The following is a 14,812-nucleotide window of genomic DNA, read 5'->3' on the forward strand; positions in this document are numbered from 1 at the left end:
TTGGAGCGCAAAAATTACCCATTAAACCACCAGGTGCCAAAATTTGGTTATATGGTTACCACCCAGCATAGTAAATGGTTTCCTGGTGTACAGGAAACCATTTGGCTTGTCACTCAGTGTAGAGTCACCCATAGGCAGAAGGAAGAGGAAAGAATGAAGGAAAGAAAGACAGAAGAGGGAGTGTAAAGTCACCCGTAGGCAGAAGGAAGAGGAAAGAATGAAGGAAAGAAAGACAGAAGAGGGAGTGTAAAGTTACCCGTAGGCAGAAGGAAGAGGAAAGAATGAAGGAAAGAAAGACAGAAGTGGATGGAAGGAAAGAAGGATGGAGGAGAGGAAAGGCCAGACATCCGACAGCAGCACTACATCGAGTGAGTGGATGGTGAACGCCCCCACCTACTACATATAATAATAATAATAATAATAATACGTCTTTCTTTCCTTCATTCTTTCCTTGTCCTTCTGCCTACGGGTAACTTTACACTTCCTCTTTTGTCTTTCTTTCCTTCATTCTTTCCTCTTCCTTCTGCCTACGGGTAACTTTACACTCCCTCTTCTGTCTTTCTTTCCTTCATTCTTTCCACTTCTTTCTGCCTGAGGGTGACTCTGCACTGAGTGACAAGCCAAATGGTTTCCTGTACACCAGGAAACCATTTACTACGCTGGGTGGTAACCATATAACCAAATTATGGCGCCTGGTGGTTTATTGAGCCGGTGAAGGTTTATATCCAAGGGATGGTTGGGGTCTATTGCTCACATAATGCCACTCAGGGATGAGTGAGGCTGGTCATTTTCATCTCAAATGTCAGGACCAACTTGCCTAGCCCTGGGCTCCTACGCTCCTCATGGGGCGGCATAGGACTGGATAATGGATGGATGGATAATAATCATATATTCATCACCATGCAATTCTACACTGCCCCATGAGGAGCACAGGAACCAGGGCTAAGCAACTTGGTGCTGACATTTAAGATGACAGTGACCAGCCTCACTCATCCCTGAGTGGCATTACATGAGCAATAAACCCCAACCACCCCTTGGACCTGCACTGGCTCAATCCAACTAGAGCGCCTTAATTACCCACTAAACCACCAGGTGCCATAATTTGGTTATATGGTTACCACCCAGCGTGGTTTCATGACATACAGAAAACCTTTTGGCTTGTCACTCAGTGTAGAGTCAGCCATAGGCAGAAGGAAGAGGAAAGAATGAAAGAAAGAGACAGAAGAGGAAGGAAGGAAAGAAGGAAGCAAGGAAAGGGCAGTCACCCAAAAGCAGCACTACATCGAGTGAGTGGATGGTGAGTGCTTCCACCAACCATTTTAATAATAATCATCATCATCATCCACACCTCCTTTCCCACCCTAGGGCAGGGTGAGGAGTAGCAATGTCCAGACAGCCCACATTTGCCCATCCAATGGGCCACGCTTCCATTCACTCATCATTCAAGCTCCTAGAATCCTGGCTCTTTCAAATATGTCAAAAACATTCACCACATTCTGTAGCTTCACATAAATGTATCCGATAGAGTCAATCCGGACGCTGTCACGTTAAAAATGGGTGCCAAATCCCTGATCGTGCACTTCTCCTCACAACATTCATCCAGCCAGCTCGAACTCTTGTCAGTTCCCTAGTCTCACCAACTTCCAAACCTCTCTTCCTCACACACTCATCCACCATATCCCTCCACCTTCTCCTTGACCTACCTCGCCTCCTCCCTCCTTCAAATTCGCTCAGATATACCTTTTTCACCACCCTATTGTTATCCATTCTCTCCACAAGACCATACCATCTCAGTACACTCTCTTCGATCCTGGTGTCCACAGACTTCCTCACTCCACATCCTTCACGAATCACATAATTTCGTTTCCTATAATAATCTATCCATCCATCCATCATCCAATCCAAGGTTGCCCAGTAAGGAGTGTTGGGGCCCGGGGCTAGGCAAGTTGGTCCTGGCATTTAAGATGAAAGTGACCAGCCTCACTCATCCCTGAGTGGCATTTCATGAGTAATAAACCCCAACCACCCCTTGGATATAAACCTTCACCGGCTCAATCCAGCTGCCACCAGCTGCCATAATCTGGTTATATGGTTACCACCCAGTGTAGTAAATGGTTTCCTGGTGTACAGGAAACCATTTGGCTTGTCACTCAGTGTAGAGTCACCCACTGGCAGAAGGAAGAGGAAAGAATGAAGGAAAGAAAGACAAGAGGAAGGAAGAAAAAAAGGATGAAAGAGAGGAAAGGTCAGGCACCTGAGAGCACTACATTGAGTGAGTGGATGGTGAGCACCCCCACCTACCACAATACCGTAATAATGATTCATTCATTCATTCATCTAATCCAGTGCTGTCCCATGAGGAGCGTAGGGGCCCGGGGCTAGGCAAGTTGGTCCTGACATTTAAGATGAGAGTGACCAGCCTCACTCATCCCTTAACCCGTTAACTGCTCAGGCGGTTTTTTGAAGGTGTCCGTGGTGCACAGACATAGGGATAAAATGTAATTTGCCAATGGGCAAATTTTGTCTTAGGAATTGAGAGAACCCATGCCAAAGTGTATAGTAACAAAATATTAGTTCAATATTTACTTTGGTAAAGCCAGGGATGAACATCCCAGTGTGTGACTCCCTATTGACAGAACCCATGCCAAAGTATATAGTAACAAAATATTAGTTCAATATTTACTTTGGTAAAGCCAGGGATGAACATCCCAGTGTGTGACTCCCTATTGCAATGTATGGTGTTTGTTTTATTTTTTGGTATTGGTTTTGAAGGCTCCAACATGCTTGCATGGGTCAGCCTTCGTCACCATGGCACTATATTGGAAATTACCCTGTGCAGCCAGGTCTGTATTGAGCAGTTACACTAGGAACAGCCCAGGCTGTATACAGCAGTTACATTCGGAACAGCCCAGGCTGTATACAGCAGTTTTTTTTTTTTTTTTTTTAAATGAGAGGAAGAAGGAACCAAAGGCCATGATCCCGCAGTAACAGTTCCCTCCAAGAGAAAAACAAAATACAAGAGAGAGCCAAATTCAAGATCCGATCATTTTGAGATGCCTGGACACACTGCGTTTGAAAGACTGGAGATCGTAGGCAGCAGGAAATACAGACAGAGGGAGACAGTTCCAGAGCTGACCTGTAACATAAATGAAAGACTGGGAGTAACGGTTAACTCTTGCATTAGAGAGATGGACAGAAAAGGGATGACAGTTTGCTGCTAGACGGGTGCTACGCGCCCGTCGTAGAGGTGGAGGAATGAAAGCAGACAGTTCAGAGGAGCAGTGACCATTAAAGTAGCGATAGAAAAGAGGTAAAGATGCAACAGTGCGGCGAAGGGACAGAGGTTGAAGGGAGTCAGTAAGAGGAGGAGAGATAATGAGACGAAAAGCCTTTGACTCCACCCTATTGAGAAGAGCTGTATGTGGGGAGCCTCCCCACACATAAGAGTTGTACTCCACACAGGGGCGGATAAAACCTCTGTATAGAGTCAACAATTGTGCAGGGGTAAAGAAAGAGCGGAGTCGGCTTAGCACACCCAATCTCTTGGAAGCAGATTTTACAAGAGATGTAATATGATCTTTCCAAGATAAGTCCCGAGTAAATGAAACCCCAAGCATGTTCAATGAAGATGCAGGATTAAGCTGAATATTATTAAACATTAGTGGGTATACCTGTGGAAGATTCTGTCGGGTTGACAGGTTTAAGAACTGAGTCTTAGATGCATTAGAAACAACCATATTATTTTTACCCCAGTCAGAGATACAAGCCAAGTCAGACATTAGGTGTGCCATAGCCTCATCCCTTGCCTGTTGAAGAAACTGTTGAGATGGGCGTTGCGGGAACCGAATGGAAAGGTGAAGCGTGGAGTCACAGCGTACGAGTGGATAGGGTTAGATGTACAGATTAGAAGATCAATGATGAATAAAAGGAAGAGAGTTGGTGATAGGACAGAGCCCTGAGGAACACCACTGTTGATAGATCTAGGAGAAGAACAATGGCCGTCTACAACAGCGGCTATAAAACGACCAGAAAGGAAGCTAGCAATGAAGGCACAGATAGAAGGATAGAAACCGTAGGAGGGCAGTTTGGAAATTAAAGATTTATGCCAGACTCGATCGAAAGCCTTTGAGATGTCAAGTGTAATGGCAAGGCTTTCGCCAAAGTCCCGAAAGGAGGATGACCAGGAGTCTGAAAGGTAGGTGAGAAGATCGCCAGTGGAGCGTCCCTGACGGAACCCATACTGACGATCGGAAAGAAGGTTGTGATAGGAAAGATGCCTTAAAATTTTTCTATTGAGAATTGACTCGAAAACTTTTGAAATACAGGACGTTAAAGCAATTGGACGATAGTTGGAGGGTTGGGAGTGGTCACCCTTCTTTGGGACTGGCTAAATGAGAGCAAACTTCCAGCAAGAAGGAAAGGTACAAGTTGACAGACAAAGGCGAAAGAGTTTGCCTAGGCAGGGTGTAAGCACAGAAGCACAGTTCTTGAGAACAACAGGAGGGACCCCATCAGGCCCATATGCCTTGTTAGTACTGAGGCCAGTGATGGCAGAAAATACATCAACTGAAGAAATTTTAATGTCAGCCATGAGGAAGTCAGAGGGGGGAAGTGATGGAGGAACAGCACCGGAATCGTCTAAGGTGGAATTGGAGGAGAAAGTCTGTGCGAAGAGATCTGCTTTATCAGTAGAAGAAATAGCTACAGAACCATCAGAGCAGAAAAGAGGAGGGAAGGATGATGAGGTAAAGTTGTTAGAAAGATTTTTGGCAAGGTGCCAGAAGGAGCGGGAAGAATTTGAGTTGGAGAGTTGAGAGCATTTAGTATGGATGAAATTAACGGGGTAATGGCATTACGTGAACAATATACCCCAACTTTAATATGGTAAGTCATCTTAACCCGTCACGTCCCGAGGTTTTCCGCACCTCCGACATCCCCCAGTCCCGAGGTATTTTCGATTTTTTTTTTTTTGGCTAAAACCTTCGCTTTTGGTGAGAAACATCGAAAATTCATAAAGAAATCGCTCACCTGAGGTTTAAAGTGCCCAATCCAGGTAGGAGTTCCTCCTTACCTGAGTGGGTTTTCTAACATGCTGGCACCAAAGAAAACGAGTTCTATGGGAGGGTAACTATTTTATCCACTCATAAATGGTATTTATTTATTTACTTGGTACGAATGTATATGTAGTATGACAGTATATTGGTTTTCAAGCAGTAATAAAGGCATTATAAGCATTGTTTCACTCACTAACTAATCACCATACCTGACCTATTTTTGCCACACTACCTGATCATTATTTCTGGCTGTTTCTTCTTCTAATGCTGTGTAAACATTGTCCTCCACATTGTCATCGATTGGGGAATCACTCTGGCCCTGAATAACTTTACTAGCCAGGTCACTGGTAACAGGTCCTTTGCCAAGACAATGGCGTGAGGGGGGGATGGGGGAGGTTATGCAGTGTAAGGCATTGTCCCTGCTTGGTATCTTGTACAGGAATAGAGGAAGGTGTCCCGTGGATACATACGAAAAATCACGTGCGAAAATTGAAAATTGTGCAAATTAGGTACCTTGCAATTGCACGACGTACTGGTACGTCGCCGGGACTGGCAAATGCAAATCGTGGTGACGTACCCATACGTCGTCGGGACGGGGCGGGTTAAATGTCAGGACTAACTTGCCTAGCCCCAGGCTCCTATGCTCCTCAGGGGGCAACATAGGACTGGATGACGGATGGATGGATAACAGTAATAATAATAATAATAATAATAATAATAATAATAACAGAGTAAACCCAAAATACATTACAGTACTTTACATTATCAAGTACTACAAATTTGACATAGGCCAACATATCATCATCATCATCACCATCCAATCCTACATTGCCCCATGAGGAGCGTAGGAGCCCGGGGCTAGGCAAGTTGGTCCTGACATTATAGACGTGAGTGACCAGCCTCACTCATCCCTGAGTGGCATTACATGAGCAATAAACTCCAACCACCCCTTGGATATAAACCTTCACCGGCTCAATCCGATTGGAGCGCAATAATTACTCACTAAACCACCAGGCGCCAAAATTTGGTTATATGGTTACCACCCAGCATCGTAAACGGTTTCCTGGTGTACAGGAAACTATCTGGCTTGTCACTCAGTGTAGAGTCACCCACAGGCAGAAGGAGGAGGAAAGAATGAAAGAAAGACAGAAAAGGGAGTGTAAAGTCACCTGTATGCAGAAGGACGAGGAAAGAATGAAGGAAAGAATGACAGAAGAGGGAGTGTAAAGTTAACTGTAGGCAGAAGGATGAGGAAAGAATGAAGGAAAGAATGACAGAAGAGGATGGAAGGAAAGAAGGATGGAGGAGAGGAAAGGGCAGACACCCGAGAGCAACACTACATCGAGTTAGTGGAAGGTGAGCGCCCCCATTAACATAACAATTTCTTTTTTGAACTCACTATATCTCACTGCATCTGTTTATCTTCGGCCAGATGCTTTAATCCCAAAGCAGGTGGCCATGATGACACTCCCTCTGCTATCAGGCCACCCACCCTCCATCCACTTCCTCTGCGTCAACCTTCCCTGTGCTATCAGGCCACCCACCCTCCATCCACTTACTCTGCGTCAACCTTTCCTGTGCTATCAGGCCACCCACCCTCCATCCACTTCCTCTGCGTCAACCTTTCCTGTGCTATCAGGCCACCCACCCTCCATCCACTTCCTCTGCGTCAACCTTTCCTGTGCTATCAGGCCACCCACCCTCCACCCATCTTCACTGGTATACCTCTCCACCCCATCTCTCTTCAACACCTTCTCTCTCCTACCAGTGTTCTGAAATACGGGTAATAATTAGTAGGGAAAAAAAGAAAAGAAATCTAATAACTCCTCTAATAATCTATTTTGTATATTACTGTAATGCTGTGTTTTTAAGGCGACTTCTCGTCGTAAAAACACGAGCACTGGAACGGGGTCCTTTGGCTAGACCGGATGTAATGCACTAACAAAGGAACAGGGCATAAAAAGAGACAGTACACCGAATCACATCTATTGCTTAAATTCTATCCCTTACAGCGCTACATACACAATATTTGACACACAATAAAACAAAGATACAATAATACACTTATAACTGGATCCAATATACTTTTACACTAGGCACAGCGCAGTCAGGGATATGTGTTACTGTTACTTAGAAGAGGTATCACTTCACTGCGGTTGTCAATTGAGAGTAATTATCGTGTCACTGGTGGATAATAATAAACGGGGGAGTTTCACTTGCATTCACTGTGATCGGGAGTCTGTGGAGATGTTACTATAATAGAGGTAGGGTGCGTATGGCGACATCCGACACGGTCACCTAGTCGCAGAGGAGCACTTCACTTGCCTTTCGGCTCACTCACGCACCTACCTTCAATTCCACAGAAAACTCCCCGCTTCCTTTCTGAGAGGGGGAACTGAACTGTTTAACGTTTACGTACGACTTATTATGATACCACTGTTTAATATAACTTTTATTGGACACTGCCACTGTGCACTGGATCACTGTCACTGTATTTGCTGTCACTGTCACTGTTCTACCCTAGTTTCTTGGGTAATTGAGTCACTGGTACTTACTGTCAGGGAGGCTCCCTTGTTTAGGGCCTCGACCTGAGGGGCGGCTCCTTCCTAGGGCCTCGCTGGTGGGGTGCAGGGAGGCCCTGTAGTCTGGGGGCCTCGACCTGATCGGGGGCCCTCGGGACTAGGACCGAACAGTCGGAGGATTCGGGCCTGCTTCCTCTGCTGCCGGGGCGTGAGAGAGCCTAGGTCGCCGTTGTCGGGGACCGTGGTGGAAGGCCTGGGCGTCCGGGGGCTGCAGGTGCTCAGGGGGAGAGGCGCCGTCAGGGCTGGGCTGCGGCAGCGACTCCTGTAGGGCTCCAATAGTGCTAAGGAGCGTCCGGGTGTGGGCGGTAACTCCGCAATCGGGCCTTGCCACCACTCTAACGCCTCCGCTTGGCCAAGAAGCCTGGATGGCCACGAAGGGCTCCCCGGAGGGAAAGAGGCTTGAGGGAGACTCACGCTCTTCGTGGTTCCCTGAGTGTGTTCATTGGGCTGAGGTGGGGCTCTACTTCCCCTAGTGTGGACTTTGGCTGGTGCCGTGAACTTGCCCGGCGTGCGAGGGACACCAGTAGGGTGATCGGGGTCGCCCTTTCGCCGAGGCAAGAGGCCGTCAAAGTGGTGTTCCTCCCGCAGTAGGGAACAAGCCGGAGTGAGGGGCCCAAGGGCCGCACTCTCTCCAATACGGACAGATCCTACCGTCAGGGAATTCTCCACCCTGGTATGTGCCCCAGCCGTAGCTGAGTGTCTGCCCGTACGGGAAACGACTAACGGAGAAACGGGATCACCCGTCTGCTCCGGCGAGAGGCCGGCCCCGAGTCGCCGCTTCCGTAATTGGGTAGCGCTACACGTACGGTAGCAGGGTCTCTCTACCCTGGACCGTATTCTGGCCGTAGCCAAAGTACAACTGGAGAGGGATGCACACAGGCAACTCTCTCTCCTCAGCGTGTTAAGGCCGGAGCCTGGGGTCACCTTCCCCTTTACACACTTTGTCAGGCCGTAGCCTGTGTCTATTTCTCTTTTAAGGCCGTAGCCTTGGGCCTCTTCCTGCCCTTGGGCCTCTTCCTGCCCTTGGGCCTCTTCCTGCCCTAGAGGGTGTAACAAGACCGTCAAGACGGTGTTACCTGGGACTGACCTCTTTTCAGTCCCACCCCTGGTCTGACAGTCACTACCCTGCCCGCACAGTAGTTCAGTTTGCCTGAACGCCTGGGGTTGGGGCACTTGCGGGGAATAGGGGCTCAGGGTCGGGATGCCCCGATGACCCTCTTGCCCGGGGTCACTAACCTCACTGGTGTGTCCTCCCGGGGTGGTGGTGGGGTGGCGGCTCGGTGGTGGTGTGGGGGGTGGTGAGGTGGGAGGTCCTGCGGCGGGCACGGCGGGCATTTTACCACCTTCCGCGTTGTTGAAGTCACGGCCCCGTGACTGGAGGTGGTAGGTGGTGAAGGTGGAAGTCTGGTAGGCCGGGGTGAGGTGTTGGGTGAGGCTGACCCAGTGGGTGGTGAAGGTGTTAGGCTCCTGATGGGGATTGAGAGTGAGCCGGAGGGAGGATGGATGGTTGGTCCGGCGTAGGAGTCGGAGAAGGTGGTGGGTCCCTCGGATTCTGACAGGTGGGCGGTCGTGGCGGCGCCATAGCACTCTCTCAATTTTTGTTTCTGGTTGTAAGGTGTTTGTGGCGGGCGTAGCGGGCGGTGACTGAGAGTGGCGGGTTGGAGGAGGTGGGGTGGTTGGTGAAGGATCAGAATCGGAGGAAGGTGGTGGTGGGTCAGGCAAGGGTGACATGGGGGAAGGGGTTTGTGGGTATGGTGAGGTTGAGGGTGGGGTGGGGGAAGTGAGCGAGGAAAGAGAGGGTGTGTAGGTGGGAAAAATGAGTGGCGGGGATGTGGTGGTGGTGGGTGATGTGGGGTGGTAGGTGGGAGGGAGTAGACAGGAGGAGGCAGTTTTGGGAAGTGGGTTTGGGGAAGATGGGGTAAGGGTTCTAGGAGGCCTGCGAAGGGGGAGGCAGGCTTTGTGTTGGGGAGGAATAGGAAGGGGGGAGGCGGTAGTAGTGGAGAAAGTGGTGTGAGAGGTGGGAGGGTTAGGAATAGTGGTAGGATTAGGGGAGGGCAAAATAGAAGAGATAGTGGGAGGAGAGGAAATGGGAAGATCACGTTTTCCCCTGTCATCGACTGGGGGATGTGAGGTGGCCCCCGTCATTACGGTGAGATGCGGGGGCAGTAGGGGGGCGCCTTCTGTGACTTCCTCGTATCGCTTTTCTTCTTTGAGGCTTGGGGCGATCGGCGTATGGTGGGGAGGCTTGTGGGCGCTCCTGGTTTGTTTTGCTGCCCAGGGCAGCTTTTAGCTGCTCACGAATGTCGTGGATTGGGCACTCAGGGCAGCAAGGAGTAAATTCCCAAGGATTTACAGGGATGAGATCCGTGGGGAAGTGATTGATGATGCCGACGCGTTTGGGGGAGGAGTGGACGGTTAGAAGGCGCCTTATTAAGTTGATTTGTTTATCCAGGTCTCCCGTCGGTTCATGTATTATGAAGTGGTTTTTAATGAAATCGGGGAGGATCCTGAGGAGTTTGTGGAATATGAGTTGTTCCCGGGTTTTTGCGTCTGTGCCCGGGTACGCAGCGGTGACGAGCCGCCTAGCCTGGATGAAGGTGTCATCGAGGATTCCGTCGTATGTGAGGGCGTCTAGTTCCGACAAGGCTACAACTGTGCCCAGAGATGGTGTCGCCGCCTGTTTCACAATTTGTTTGAATTGATCCCATTTTAGTCTCGGGACGATTTTGGAAGTGACACTAGTGATTATTTTACCCAGGTTAGGTAGTGTGACAGCGATCTTTTCTCTGTTTGAGTCGAACCCTATGTCCAGGAGGGGTTTGACCATGTCCAAATATGTCTATGTCGCACTGGTCTGGGTTGAACCTCGGCAATTGGATGTGTGGTTTGGCTGCCATTGTAGTTCCCTTTTGCGTTCCTCCGTGCGTTACTCGGACCTAGAACCACCGCTTGCCACCAGTGTAATGCTGTGTTTTTAAGGCGACTTCTCGTCGTAAAAACACGAGCACTGGAACGGGGTCCTTTGGCTAGACCGGATGTAATGCACTAACAAAGGAACAGGGCATAAAAAGAGACAGTACACCGAATCACATCTATTGCTTAAATTCTATCCCTTACAGCGCTACATACACAATATTTGACACACAATAAAACAGAGATACAATAATACACTTATAACTGGATCCAATATACTTTTACACTAGGCACAGGGCAGTCAGGGATATGTGTTACTGTTACTTAGAAGAGGTATCACTTCACTGCGGTTGTCAATTGAGAGTAATTATCGTGTCACTGGTGGATAATAATAAACGGGGGAGTTTCACTTGCATTCACTGTGGTCGGGAGTCTGTGGAGATGTTACTATAATAGAGGTAGGGTGCGTATGGCGACATCCGACACGGTCACCTAGTCGCAGGGGAGCACTTCACTTGCCTTTCGGCTCACTCACGCACCTACCTTCAATTCCACAGAAAACTCCCCGCTTCCTTTCTGAGAGGGGGAACTGAACTGTTTAACGTTTACGTACGACTTATTACGATACCACTGTTTAATATAACTTTTATTGGGCACTGCCACTGTGCATTGGATCACTGTCACTGTATTTGCAGTCACTGTCACTGTCACTGTTCTACCCTTGTTTCTTGGGTAATTGAGTCACTGGTACTTACTGTCAGGGAGGCTCCCTTGTTTAGGGCCTCGACCTGAGGGGCGGCTCCTTCCTAGGGCCTCGCTGGTGGGGTGCAGGGAGGCCCTGTAGTCTGGGGGCCTCGACCTGATCGGGGGCCCTCGGGACTAGGACCGAACAGTCGGAGGATTCGGGCCTGCTTCCTCTGCTGCTGGGGCATGAGAGAGCCTAGGTCGCCGTTGTCGGGGACCGTGGTGGAAGGCCTGGGCGTCCGGGGGCTGCAGGTGCTCAGGGGGAGAGGCGCCGTCAGGGCTGGGCTGCGGCAGCATCTCCTGTAGGGCTCCAACAGTACTAAGGAGCGTCCGGGTGTGGGCGGTAACTCGCAATCGGGCCTTGCCACCACTCTAACGCCTCCGCTTGGCCAAGAAGCCTGGATGGCGACGAAGGGCTCCCCGGAGGAAAAGAGGCTTGAGGGAGACTCACGCTCTTCGTGGTTCCCTGAGTGTGTTCATTGGGCTGAGGTGGGGCTCTACTTCCCCTAGTGTGGACTTTGGCTGGTGCCGTGAACTTGCCCGGCGTGCGAGGGACACCAGTAGGGTGATCGGGGTCGCCCTTTCGCCGAGGCAAGAGGCCGTCAACGTGGTGTTCCTCCCGCAGTAGGGAACAAGCCGGAGTGAGGGGCCCAAGGGCCGCACTCTCTCCAATACGGACAGATCCTACCGTCAGGGAATTCTCCACCCTGGTACGTGCCCCAGCCGTAGCTGAGTGTCTGCCCGTACGGGAAATGACTAACGGAGAAACGGGATCACCCGTCTGCTCCGGCGAGAGGCCGGCCCTGAGTCGCCGCTTCCGTAATTGGGTAGCGCTACACGTACGGTAGCAGGGTCTCTCTACCCTGGACCGTATTCTGACTGTAGCCAAAGTACAACTGGAGAGGGATGCACACAGGCAACTCTCTCTCCTCAGCGTGTTAAGGCCGGAGCCTGGGGTCACCTTCCCCTTTACACACTTTGTCAGGCCGTAGCCTGTGTCTATTTCTCTTTTAAGGCCGTAGCCTTGGGCCTCTTCCTGCCCTTGGGCCTCTTCCTGCCCTAGAAGGTGTAACAAGACCGTCAAGACGGTGTTACCTGGGACTGACCTCTTTTCAGTCCCACCCCTGGTCTGATGGTCACTACCCTGCCCGCACAGTAGTTCAGTTTGCCTGAACGCCTGGGGTTGGGGCACTTACGGGGAATAGGGGCTCAGGGTCGGGATGCCCCGATGACCCTCTTGCCCGGGGTCACTAACCTCACTGGTGTGTCCTCCCGGGGTGGTGGTGGGGTGGCGGCTCGGTGGTGGTGTGGGGGGTGGTGAGGTGGGAGGTCCTGCGGCGGGCATTTTAATTACACCTAAAATTTTCTTTATTACTCATATATATTTAACAACTGGATGCAGCAAGTGACAAGTGTTAATGTTAGGGGTACGGCTGCATGAGGCAGACTGAAAAAGACTTGGGACGAGGTCACAGTGACCTCAGGAATAAGGGACTGAATAGGGAAGCTGCCAGAGATTAAGCAGCATGGACAGCCACCATGAGGTGACCAAGGCTGATGCATGCAAGCATACTGGAGCCTTTATAAACGAAACAAAATGATGTGGGATCACGGTGACATCCCAAAACATTTACTTTATGGTTGCTGCAGCAGACAACTGATTCAACTCATTAGGGGTACAGTGTATTATGTAATCTATGAGGTTCAAAATACAGTGCAATTCTGAAAATTAAACATGGCTGGCATCAAGCAGTCCAAGTCCAGACAGAGACTACTCCATATCTCCCATACACACATCATGCTCTTGGGCACTAGGCCTCTTCCATTGTCCCTCCACCCTGCCATGTTCCAACCCCAGCAAAGCACATCTGACACACAAATGCAGCTGCTTCCTGGTGGTTGATGGGTCTGCTCAGCCACACAGACCAGGGTAGAGCCACAACAGTAAAAACGCTACGGAAGACACAGAGCCGATGGGGAAAAAAATATCATCAGCATCGTACACAGAGCCACCCTAATGACTCTCCCAAGCCTGCCCTACCCTTCCCTACACTGGCCTGACAATGACCACACACACGCCTAACAACACACTGATAAACACACACACACACACACACACACACGTGGAGCCAAGAGACAAGCTTTATAGGCAGGGGAGATACAACTTTAGGAAAGAAAATTTTACAGGATTGAGAAAATTTTTTGAAAATGTGGATTGGAGAAAATTCAGAGAAACAAGAGAGATACAGAGGAAGTGGGATATCTTTCTAGACCTCTATAATTTGGGAGTGGAAAAATTTGTATCAAGAGTAAGAGGGAAAGAAAACAGGAAAAAGGAGTGGTTTAATAGAAGGTGTATGATAGCAAAAAAAGAGAGAGATAAGGTGTGGAACAATTGGAGAAAGAGAGGTAACGACAGAACAAAGGAAGAATATAAAAGAACTAGAAATGAATACACAAGAATATGTAGAGAAGAAGAAAGGAATTTTGAAAAAGGTATAATTGACAAATGCAAGGATGAACCCAAACTGTTTTATAGATTTGTTAATGGCAAACTGAAACAAAAGGAAGGAATCACCAAGCTGAAAGTAGAAGGAGAGGTCTTTAGGGATGCAGCAATGCAAGCAGAAATAATGAACAAACGTTTCCAGTCAGTTTTCACTAAAGAAAGGGAGCTTGTGGAAGGGGAGGGAGTGATTAGAAATGTTCCGGTGATGAAAGATATAAAAGTGGAGGTACAGGAAGTGTATAAATTACTGGAAACTCAAGATGTAAGGAAAGCCCCAGGACCTGATGGAATTTCTAATTGGGTACTGAAGGAATGCAGAGAACAACTGGCGGATAAAATTCACAGCTTAATTGTATGCTCACTGGAAGAGGGGAAAGTGCCAAAAGAATGGAAGAGGGCAAATGTGGTACCAATTTACAAGGGAGGAAACAGGGAAGAACCCCTGAATTATAGACCAGTGTCTCTAACCAGCATGGTCGCAAAATTGTGTGAGAGAATCCTGAAAGACAGATGGATAAAATATCTGGAAGAGATGAATATTTTGGCTGAATGTCAGTTTGGATTTAGAAGTGGAAGGTCATGTGTTTCTAACTTGTTGAGCTTTTACTCAAGAGCGATTGATGTGGTACAGGAGAGAGATGGTTGGGTGGATTGTTATCAGGACTCCATATTATAATTACAAATCATAATAGATAGATAGACAGATAGACAGCTCTCTGCGAGCCTGGGAATGGGAAATGAGCTTGCAAATTACACTGAGGAAAGCTGACGACAGTGGCCAGTAAGGAGATGATGCAGTTAGTTGTCAGCAATCCACCCGTGAACAAAGCCCTAGTGACCATACACACACATACACACAGGCTTCTTAAACTTTCCATCCACAAGGAACACACGTGATACGTCTCCTGTTTCACCAGAATTTAGGAAAGAGAGGGCAGAAGGAGACAGGCGATAGAAGAGGCAGGTCAGAGGGAGAAGGGCTTGGCAACTTGAGAGAGAGACAGAGAGAG

Source organism: Coenobita brevimanus, chromosome 27 (genome assembly GCF_032717465.1).
Source record: "Coenobita brevimanus isolate Jiangsu-jjx chromosome 27, ASM3271746v2, whole genome shotgun sequence".
In the NCBI taxonomy this organism is placed as follows: domain Eukaryota; kingdom Metazoa; phylum Arthropoda; class Malacostraca; order Decapoda; family Coenobitidae; genus Coenobita; species Coenobita brevimanus.